Source organism: Drosophila eugracilis, unplaced genomic scaffold, assembly GCF_018153835.1.
Source record: "Drosophila eugracilis isolate 14026-0451.02 unplaced genomic scaffold, ASM1815383v1 contig_2154, whole genome shotgun sequence".
In the NCBI taxonomy this organism is placed as follows: domain Eukaryota; kingdom Metazoa; phylum Arthropoda; class Insecta; order Diptera; family Drosophilidae; genus Drosophila; species Drosophila eugracilis.
Genome location: NW_024573038.1, coordinates 8,121,053 through 8,133,362, shown reverse-complemented (window position 1 = coordinate 8,133,362; position 12,310 = coordinate 8,121,053).

Below are 12,310 nucleotides of genomic sequence, written 5' to 3'. Positions count from 1 at the left end.
ATGCAACACACTACCACACACACACACACACTCGTGCGAATGGCCGGTGTAATTTATAACTGAGCTAAAATAGCTGAGGAAAAACCTTTGAGGCAACAAAAAAAAACTAAAGAAAATCCAGGAAAACACAACAAAAAGGAAAAATATAATGCACACAAATTTGCGTCGCCTCGCGGCCTTAAAATGAGATGCGAGCCTCTTCATAAAGTTGCTGCACTTGAAAAAATTAGTTAATAATAAAAAAAAATAAAGATGTATGCGGAGACCTTTTTGTAGTTCTAAATTAAGATATTTTACTTACATATGTCTTTAAGAATATCTTTTATTATCTGATTGTTTAACTTACCTAAATCCCTTAATAATTTTTTTATATTTTCGCAGTGCGGGTTCCGTTGGCTGCTTTGACCCCGGCACATATGGCGGTGCTACCTTCCTGCCATGTGTCTCCCACTGCCACGCCCCCAGCCCCAGACTGCAACTGCTGCTTCGATGTTGTTGCTGTTGTCGTCGCGCAACAATAAACTGCATTCCTAGGATATTAATCACAGCAGCACTCGACCACTAGTACCACTCCATTCCATTCCACAGCACTCGACGCTTATGAATAACTCCTGACTGCGGCTGGCGACTTGAAGTTGGGCTTAAAGTTCGACCCAGGCTAATGAAAGTTTTGCGGACATATCTATTGGCCAAGCTCTGCTCTCCAAGCATTTGCCAAAGAGAGATACCATAGTCTGTCACTGATTCTGTTGTTGTTGTTGTTGTGGTGGTAGTGTTTTTGGGGCCAGGACATCGGTGCGCCATCACAACATAATCCACTGCAGCACCACTCGAACGCTGAATATTTATTAGCAATATTCGATGTACGAGTATTTGGCTTCGATTGGGGCTCGTTCATGCGCAAGCCGCTAAGCAAATGCAGCTCGCGTTCGATCGATTGATAATGGCATCGGACCGGGAACAGCGGGCAACAACACCTAGCCAACGGGCACAGGCCACCGCAACAATGCAACAACACAACGGGGCGAGACATGCAAACTAAGGATAGGTCCCGAATCCACCTATCCATACACAGGGAAAATTACTATAATATAATATAAACTATTGAAATTTCGATTAATTATTAATGTTTATAATGTAATCGAATTTTAGTTAAATTAATGTGTAATACAGAAAATATTTCTGTTGTTAGTTTCTTCATCTTGAACTGCCAACGAACACTGTTAAATATCCTCATCATTTCCATAGATTTTCCCCCAGTGCTGGAGTGTGCTCCCAGCTCCATTGCCAGTCCCTCCGCCAAAAACACAATTAATATTTATGACCTTGCCCGCCTGATATATTTGCCTGGGCGCACACACGTAAATGCTGCGATTTATCATACGGCGGAGGCTTTCGCAGTTCGCTGGTCTGGGAAATCGGTAAGAGCGGGGGGTGTTGGGTGTTTCGATATAGCCGCAAGGATAATAGAACTGTTAACATGGGAATAAAAATTCGAATAAAATGCAATAGATTTCATCTAAATGGCTCGCCATGGTCAAGCGCCTGCCTGCTAACTCCACAAATGCAAATTGAGAATCGTTGGGAAAATTTCCATGAAATTGCCCTTTTTGGTATTTAATTAATTCAAACGTCACTAATTAGCTGACAAAAAAACGCAGCCATGTCAAAAATGAAGCCAACCTGCTGCTGCTGCTGTTGTTGTTCCCTTCGCGACCTGAACTTCACCTGAACCCACTCCCTGAAAAGTGGCAGAGGCAGCGGCAGCCTCACCTGGGGCGGTTAATTAAGTCAACTCCCGTTGGAGGAACAGCAGCAGCCACCACCAAAACAACCAAAGCCCAGGGGTTGTTAGGGGTTCGAAGAGATGGTACCCTTTAAGTCAAGTTAGGAAATGGCTATCATATAAATATAACTCAAAGAAAAGAATCCGGTCGAAACATTCAAAAAGTAGGAGAAAATATTTCTATGAAAGGGAAAACCATAAAATTAGTTTAACTTTTGGTTAAGACAAGGAAAGGTAGTGTGTAAAAACTTACATTTCTTTTAATATAAACTGAATTATGTTTAAATCTTTTGATTTTTAAAGTAGTTTCCTAATTTTATCCGATACCTTAAATATCCATTTGATACCCTTTGTGTAACCACCTCGGCAGCCTTACTCCGGCAAGTGCATGCATATTTTAGCATGAAAATATTCATAATTAAAGTGCGTGAGTCTCGGGGTCGTTCTTGCTGTGGTGTGTATGTATTATTGTAATGGCATAATTAATTTATTAATTAGTTTTGTTTTCGTTTGCCGGTGTTTTGCTCTCGCTTCCTCGCTCTTGTAAACCAAAAGCCAGCTGAAGCGTGAGTCTTCGCTGCGGGAGGTGTTGTTATATGGACTTGGGACTCGGGACTTGGAGTCGTATGAACGCGTAATTGGAGCTGCCCACGCACAGGGCAGATTGTCGGAGAACTCAGGGCCAGTTACAGATTCACAACCAGACCCAGACATTCAGCATTGGCCAGGTTCAAGGCAGCCAGCCAACAGTAGCTGCGACAACAATTAAATGCCCCCCTTGCGATGTGCGCAATTAACAAGTCGCAGTCGCAAAACAGATTTTTATATGCAACTTGCAATGCTGCGGCGCTTTTCATTGCCGGTTATGTGAGCAATGCATTGGCAATGGCAACGAAACCAAAAAAAAAAAACACAACCATCGACGACGACAACAACAACGACGACGACCTCCATGGTTGCCAAAGTCGTATGGCAGACAATTGAAAAATTGTCGCCAGATCTTAGCCGGGAGTCGTCGCCGGGAGTTTGAGCCCGGTTTTCATAGGCATACCTGTCGCGCATACCCCGAATCCCATTCGAATTGACTGACGACGATTGTTTTTCGTTTCCTATCTGTTTTCGTTTCTTTTCGATTTGTGCGAGCATTTTTTTGAGCCACTGTTCCCCAGCCGTCTCGTGACGTTTTCGGCCAGGTTCTCCCATGTTGGAGCCCGCTGGCCCGACTCATTGTCATCTGCGTTTGGCAATTCATTCTGAAGGCAGCGAACCCATGCCTCTTTCCCTTTCCCCAGCGGATTCATCTCTTTCTAGTAATTTACGTACACGGAAAATTGTTTTAGAAGTTCTGTAATGGGTTTTCCTTAAAGAAAAGGGAATTTATAAGGAAATCAATTAGGAAAATCGGACTTTTCCCATACAATTATTACTATGCGATGAGTTTTGTAAAGATTTTAGCTTACCTCAGCAAATGGTTATATTATTATAGAAAGGAAATAGATATGAAACATGAGTATTTATCGCAAAAAGTTCATTTTTCCCCGTGTAGTAATTTACGTAGCACTCGAAAGCTACGCAAAATGATTCGGGCCTAAACGAACAAATGGCAATGGAATGTAAGGAACGAACTAGGCTTGTTCGGTGTGCAAATCAATGGAATATTTTTTGATGACTTTTCGGAATGATGGTCCCTGGGAATGAGGAACCCAGAAGCCTGAGTCCTTAGCTATTGCAATTTCCATAGCCCCACCAAAAACCATATTCATTCGCGAACGGACGGGCTTTTGTACGAGTATCTTCCCCAGAGGCGCCTAAAACACTCAGATAACCGATAATCGCCGTCTCCACTCACCAGAACTCATTCAGTTTCTTGGGTTTGTGCAACTTGCAGATCCTCGGAATCCAAAGAATTGAGACAATTATTTGCACATTGTGTACGGCGGAGACAAGTTCTGTTTTGGCTGGCTTTTGTCAGAGACATTCGCATGCGTGAGATGCTGCCGCCAGAAATTTGCGAAATTCATTAAATAAAAGTCGTGAAGACCCTCCGCCAGCCCGGCTTCCCAAAAAAAAAAGGAAAACCAGTCCTTCTGCGACGATACAAACTGTTCGGAAATATTTGACAAAACGCCACTTGCGAGATGCCGCCGAACGTTGACTTTGTCCATTTTCGGATGCCAGCCACGAAATGCGGTAGGTAGTTTTTCTGTGGCAAGTTCAAGTTCGTATGTTTTGCGAGGGCCACTAAATGGAAGCTGCCTGCTCCAATTTGAAAGGTTCCTTTCTTTTTCTGCATTTCGTAGATAGAATCTTAGGAAGTTTGGTAACAAATCAAGGCCGAAAGCCGCAGTTCCTGCTTAGTTTTATTTGCCAAGCCACGCCTTTTTCATGTCCGTCACGGCTGTTAATTGAATCTCAGATTTTATGGTATTATAGGAAAAAAAAACTGGAGAAAACTATCATTAGCTGTATAAAAAGGAATGTTGTTAGAGTTTTTCTGAAAATATAATACGTATTCTAGTTTATCAAAAGATATTAATATATATTTACCTTATTTTATATATCGTATCTTAGTAAAGTTCCAATCTATCCAAGTTAGACTGTAATTTGGCGCTTGTTTCGGCCTTGAGCCGGAAGTCTGGACCCAGTCTGGTCCATCTCCTCGCTCTGGGTATTAGACACGTTGCATGTTTATGCAAATGCCCGACTGTCTGAGTGCTGCGGCGTCTGCTGCCCCACGGGGCGCGAAAGCCACACTTGTCTACGACCCGCCTGGCAATTAGCCAAAGTTTAGGCAACTCCCTGGCTCATTTCGGGCCATTAAGGTGTTGGCCCAAACACTTGGCCCACGGGCAACAGCTGCCAGTCTCGTGCTGTCCCAAAAAAAAAAAAAATTAAATTCCTGCATACATCCGTAATACGTATCGAAAAACGGGAACACATGTTCCCTGCTCCAGATAGAATTTCCAATAAGCCAAATCTAAAATGCAAACATTGGTCGTCTGTCTGTTTTCGGGGGGACACAAAATATAAAATTACAAATGGCTAAGATATTGGCGGACGAGGGTCAAGCGACTGCTGCTGCTGCCTCATTTATTTGCGCTGCATTTCCTGGCCGAAACAGCAACGTTTGGCATGGGGGCAACTTGTTAGTCCTGCTGTACGCTGAACGCTGAACCTGCGGCTGTGGCAAGTTGCAAAATTCATGCGCATGTTTGTGCCTCATTTTTGGACATTTCGCAACGACGTCGGCGACATCGGCCACTGCCAGGGCCAAAGTTGCAATGCGTTTTGTGCGAACGGCAGCCGATCCCTTCCTGCCAATTCCTGCCCTCCACCCTGGTTGACCGAACTGAAGGCAATCACAAACCATCCGCCGCGTTTCGATTCCATTCCCAGCTCCAATTCCGAGTCGCATCCGTGTCGCATCCCATGTCGGACACAGCGCATAGATATGCGAGCAACATCCAGGCCGCACTCGAAGAAAATCGTATGGAATGTTTAAAAGTATTAATTAAATCTTAACGATTTTATTAAATTAAATGACCGACCACCTTCGCTCAACGTCAAAATCCGAATGTCGCTGTTCCTCTTTATCCTTATACTCGCTTATTCGTCAGCGAGATAGATATACATATTTTCATGTATTCGATCTCTAAAGATAATATATATGATAGAAAGGGATAACAATATAACGGTTACAGTTAACTTGGACTATTCCCATTGTACAGTGGAGATCGTAAGTATATCCTATCCTAAATTTAGTACAGTGGGTCTTTTAAGTAATGCTTTATCGTTAAATTCCATATTAAACCAATTTATATCTAGTTTATTTTCTCTAAGTGCAGCCATACATATTATGCATATATACACATGTACGGTATAAACTCATTCAATGTATTTGGCTGTTTATCTGTTTGCTTTGGCTTGCTTGTTTGTTTGCGCTTAGCTCGCACATCGTTTTCAAAAATCGAAATTGAAATATGAGCCCCCAGAGCTGGTATCTCCTATATAGTATAGTATACTGTAGAATAGAGAGGGGTATAGAGTTTGGATAGGGGGAAATTCCTTTAGTGCAGTTGTTGTTCCTGTCGCTGTTGCTATTGCGCTCGTTGTTTATGCCAAATATTTTTTATCTAAAACAGAGGCAAGTGCCTGCTAGTGGAAATACACAACAGCAAAAAGAAAAAACAGTGCCAGAGTTTAAATACCAAAAGAGGATAACAGCCAAGGATACAAGGCGGCAGAGAGTGACGAGCTTTCTGCCCCGGATCGGGTTTCACCTCTGGATCTCATACATGCCCAAATGAGCCTCATTTCGTATTGTATACGCATTGATTTTCTGGCATTTTGTTAGCCTGTTAAATTAATTTTAATATCTCGCCGGGGCGCGTACACAAAGAAGGCAAACATTTTAACATTTTTATAAATGCATCATTACAGTGAGTTTTATTGGCAGGCGGACGAGATCGGGAAATGTGAATGTGGGCAGAAACGGGCCTCGTCGTATGGATTACTGATTTATGGCACTCGACTATTCATTAAAGAGCCGAATTTTAAGCATTGATTTTATTTGATTTTAATGGCCAGCGCCGCTTGAGCCTGAATCCAAGGGATGTCCATCGAGACTGCGGCTATTTATCTGCCGCGGACGCAAATAAATCGGCTGTAAAATGGTCAACTGATAGCCAATAGCCATAGCAACTCCGGGGACAAAAGAACCGCTAACGCCGTCATCGGGATGAGAGGCCCTCCATCATCTGGGGCCCAATGCGACGCCCCTTGGTCGGGCCATAAATTTGTGCAATTAAAAATTATGGTGAGTTTTTACCGTTCATATGAAAGAATGAGAAAAAACTGAATAAAATAAAGCGCCGGGTGGAAAATCCAGAGCCCACACCCCAGAACCCAAAACCCAAAACCCACTTGCCCACAGCTGGTCGATGGAAATAAGGAAATTTATGACCCCGGGCGATGGCAGCTTCGTAGATGCACATTTTGCCTGCGACTTGGGCAAATAAATCAGAAATCCGAAATCAAAGTTAAACGATTCCCGGAGCAGGGCCGTAAACTCTTGGCCCACTTGATCTATGTGTGTCTCCCCAGGTCTGGGGGCATCGTAAAAACGCAAGTGTTAGTCAGGTGGAACGCTATCCCGCCGAGCTGGTGTCACTCGAATCCGCCCCAAGGAAGTGTTCAACCAAAAAAAAAACTCTTATTTATTATTTTCAACATAAATCAATATTGAATATATGTATAGACAATGCAGCGTCTGAATTTTATGTCGATAGTAAACGGAGCAGGCTTGAAATTTTAATTAGCCAACTGAATTATATTTTACCCCCAAGGGAGGGGGACGCCTACAAGTTGGGTTTTTGTCATAAAATAATTAGACCGCACGCAGTGCAGCCAACGCTCGGCATTCCTCGGAGTTGGGGGGCGCATTCAGATTGATTTCAGTCCGAACGGGTTGCTCAGATTGCTTGGGCCTGGTGCCGATAAGCCTATTAAATCGTGACATTCTTCATGGCTCAATCGTAAATCATATAGTAGTATGTATGTGGCATATATGGTATGTACGAGCACAATGTGCCCGACGCACATAGATCAATGTGTCTCGATTGTTCGAGTGCGTGTTCGATTTTTAACGACCCCAGCGACGTGCGCCGCATTTGAATGCCGTCTCGAGCTGCAGTTGAAATTATAGCTGCAATGCATAATTATTCCCTTTACTGATAATCTCATAGGAGGGGTATATTTGTTGACGGAAGGGCTTGTACTTCACGGGAAATTCGATAGGGATTTATCTTGACAGTTTTCAGTTGTTTACTTAACACCAGAAATTGCTGAAAAATAAATGGTTATCACCAGATCCCAGAAAAACTAAGTTATACTTTCTATGCTAAATGATTTAATTGCCTTTTATGATAGATTACACATAAACTAAGCTAATTCCCGTGACATTTTCTTAAGATAAGAACCACTAATTTCATTTCCCAGTTGCCTTAACTAAGAGTAATTAAATATATTAATGACTTACCCAGTAATCCGCCTTCGACAAGTTCTACCCTTCTGACATTTGACCACAAATATTGTATATTTTTTATCGACAAAGTCCCACAGTCCGTCCGGGAGTCCGCTCACGCACACTTACCCATGTACCCATCCCCATCCCAACCCAAATCCAATCCCGTATGCCCAATTTCAAATGTCACATCGCTGACATCGCTGCTGATGGCTCTAATGCCGTTCACTTGACAGGCAACAAGCAGACGATAAATCGATTGAATATTACTAGCTCCTCAAGTGTGGAAGATTAATTTTTTGTTGCACGTTTGTAGAGAGGGGAAAGCAGGCATAAACAAACACGATGAGCATTAAGATCAAATTACTCGATAAGAGACAAGGCGTAGGCGATACATCCGATAGATTGGCCACCGCCCAGAACTCAAGACTTAGGCTATGTCCAGGAATGTGGTGGCAATGGCCCCCGAAATACGATCTTTGGGTTTGGCGGGGAATGAGGAACTGGAAGAAAATATCATCACACGGCGATCGACAAATTGAAAGCTGCTGAAGGGGGGACGAATAATGTGCGACGTGCGGTGAAAAATGATTTTCCCTAATGATCGCCAGGCAAAGATTGGATGCAGCAGTAAAGATCAAGAGGCCAAATATGAAGGAGAATCCAATGAAAAATAACGAGCAGCCTGAAATATAACTAAACATAAAATCGAAATGGCAAACCGTTAATACAAAAAGCCAGGCCAACCATACTGAAGAGTGGAGTGTGGGGCCAACAGGACGAGGATCCGTTTGTCGACACCAGCAACATATGGCCGTGGATATGTGAAAATGCCAGCGATTGAAATCAAACGCCCACTTGGAACTTGAACTCGAGCTAGGCCATGGAAATTCATTGCAATTTGCATAAACCAGGCTTTGGAAGAACCAACCAGCCAAAGCAGCCAAAGTTGCACAAAGCAGCAAAAAAAAAAAAAAACTCTGACAATTGACAACGGCAACAGTAACTCCAGCAGCAGCAGCAACAACAACAACAACAGCAAGAGTTGCTGCCTGCTCAAGCCTAGCGAAATTGTCAATTCGGCAACATGTTGCTGGTTGCCAGTTGCCAGTTGCATGGTCAAGTGCAGAAACAGGTTGCAACTTCCTAGCTGCAACTGCAACTCTGATTCCAACTGTGTTGCTGCTGCTGCTGATGCAGTTGCTCTTGCTGCTGCTGCTGTTATATGGCCGAGTGCAGATTGCTGTCGCTGCCTGAGACGCCTGAAATTTGTAGCAGTCAGCGGACCTGGCCCGGGTAATTGTTGGCAACGTGCAACGTTAACGTCCCTGCCACAACAGCAATATGAGGAACACAGAAAGAAATATTAGAAAATGTTTTAATCGATAAAAAATATAATAATTTCTAAGGCCAAAATAGGTATGTTTCCCAGAGGAATTTCAAAGAAAAAGTTAGTATAAGAAAGCAAAGTTATGGTAACTTTTTTCCTAAGTGCATCTGTTGCTCTTTTTGCGGTTTGTCGATTGTTTGATAGTCAGAGACTGATGATGACCATCAAAATGATGCATTCGTACACCCATGAGTTTTGACGTGAAATCAAAGTCGTCGCCTCGGCATAAATTTTGTGGGAAAGCAAGGAGCAGGCATCATGTTCGTTCGAAGATTAATGCGCAAGTCAATTGAATGCCAAGATTCGTGCAATTGCTGGCCGGAAGCGATGATCTTGTTAATTTGATAGCCTTGCCCCGCTGAATCCTAACCGGGCCATATATCATCATTAGAAATTTGTGAGTTTTCAACGCATTCGCACACGTTCGCTCATAATTGCTGCTGCCGCATTGTGGGCCACTTGCTTGAGTATGTGTGTGTGTGTGTGTGTGTATATGTTTTGAGTGTGCCACGCCCACTTGGACAGACTGGTGGCCCAGATTTTCCGGCAGCCCGAGTTACAGTTAGCTCATGTCGATGTCCGCCTCCTTTATTTTCTTGTGGACTCGGTCGTGGACTGGCAATTAACACTCAGCCGGCAACAAATCAATTTTGCGCGCTGTTTCCGCAACATGTTGCATGTTGCAACTTGCAAGTGGCAGGAAGATGCGTACCGAATTGATTTGGCCACACTGTAATGCCCTGCCCCCCAACATGCTCAAAAAGTCAGCACCCACTTCATTCCCCTTCCCTGCTAGAACTGCAATAATTGCTCCAGTTTGGGCCAAACAAATTGGCAGTAGGAGAGCTCTTGGCCAAGTTCTGTTTGCCTGGTTCTCTAGTCACATGGCCACTTGGAATTTTTGCTCCTCAACCAGACACAAACGCCTTGCGCATACGAAATGAGACAGTCCAATGCCGGATGGGAGGATGTGAGATGGTGCATGAGCTCCAGAGCTGGAGAGGATCTGGGATCATGGGAGCTCAATGAAGAGGTTTTCCGCTGCCAGTCGCCGGTCATTCCTCTTCTTCACTTTTTGTTATTCATTCGCCAGGGTTTTGCTTTTGTTTTTGGTGGCGCGTCGTCCATTTCCATGCTCAATTTTCCAATGTTTCCTGTGCCGACCGAACAACCTGGCGACGGCGACGACAGCAGACCTCGGAATGCGTTGGGGCAAGCCGCGCAAGCTGCAAACAATTGCGATTATCGAACGTTGCAGGTACTGCTTTGGGTGGGTATCTTGGTATTAGGATGGGGTTAGTAAGTGGTTAGGGAAAAGTAGTTGGAAATTTGTAGATCTTAGTATGAAATTTCATTTTTGATCTTTGATTTTTTGACGTTTTCTTAAATAAAGTTTATTTTTCCGAAGATCTTAGGAGTAGAGTATCTAAAAGTTGTTGCTTAATATCTCAACTTAGTCCCGGGAACTGGGATAGCTGTCTGGGATGTGTTCCCTCCTCGTATTTATGTTTTTGGCCTGGGACTCGCTCTTTTGTCCGCCGTTCTGTGTGTGTATGTTTGGGGCAATGCGATATAAATTGCAGATTTCTAACGCAATTTTCATAGCTGCATCCTCGCCGCTACTTTGACAAAGCCATTGTAGTTGTTTTCGTCCAGCAATTGGTTCTGGCTTGTTGCAAATTTCAGACATTTGCACTCGCATTCCCTCTGTATCTGCGAGTTTTCCCCCCATCTCTCTTTACGATTTTTCCTATAATTTTTGGTTATGATAATTTTTAGTTACAGCCGCAAAAGCAACAATTGGCAATTGGGGACGACTATCTGGGATCTAACCTGGTTTCCAGGCACCTTTTCACTTTGAAGGCGTTTCAAATGAACTTCAAATAACAGATCGTTAAAGCTTACTCAATGGTTGTTTGAGTTTATGAAGAAATTAAAAAGGTTTTAAAGGGGTTAAGGGTTATTACTCATATCAAAGAGATCTAAGATCAAATCAAATACTTCTTAGAATAACTCTTTTCTTTAATCGCAACATCCATCAGATTAGCTAATATATCAAGAAAACACACAAATTACTGCCCACTCGTGTCCATCTCAATTAGCATATCGCACACGTTAAATCCTGTTTCCCCGTCCAATCCATCTTTCTTATGGGCAACATCTGTTGGCCATATCTTCTGTTATTTTATGGCAGAACACCTCCTAACTGGGCACTTAAGCCGGAGTTACGACATAGGATCCATTCATCCGTGCCTGCCTTGCATAACATTTCCTTCATCAGACGCGGCGGTTTATTGAAAACAAGACGCACACGCCCACGTTAATATTAATTGGCCAAAAAGGATAGAGGGGTGGGTAAAAGAGGGAGGGACAGGCGACAAGACAGAATGACAAAATGCAACAACAAATAATACACAATGTTCAATAATCGTCGATTGTCATTGGCATTGTTTTGGCCGTCTCGGTTTGCTTTATGACGGCTACAACGGCGGGTGGCTTTTGTAACTGTCTGCTGCGGTTGCTGCTGGCCAAAAGCTCGTGCCTGGCAAGCCAAGTTAGCCCAACAGTCAGCCAGCCAACCAGCCAGCCAACCAGGCAACAAAATGTATTTCTTTTGACGGCGTCTGACAGCCACTGTCATTTTATTAAATATGGTTTTTCTTGATTTCCCAGCTCCGCCACAGCACTGTCGCACCACCCAAACCATCACCCACAACCACCCAGCCGTCGCCTTTTATCAGTGTTCAAAATCCCGTTGTCGTTGTCAGCGCCAACAAGTTATGCGGTACGGCGGTCGATTAACGGACATTGGCGTGGGTTAGGGTGGGGTGCAGTGGTGGTGCTCCATCAGTAGCCACCACTATGGCAACAGGTGTTTCGCCTCCTTGTGGGTTGTGTCACGTAGAGCTGCCTGTCAGGAGCAGCTTGTAATTGAGGTGGCGGTGGTGCAGTGGTGCAGTGATGCAGGTAAAAGAGCGGGTGGTGGCACACTGCATCATCGTAGCCTTTTGGTATTCCAGTGCAGCACATGGCGATTATAGCGAATCGTCCCTCGGGCTAAAAAAAGCGATGTGAGAGCCATCGGAATGTTAATGCAAAAATCCCGCTGCCC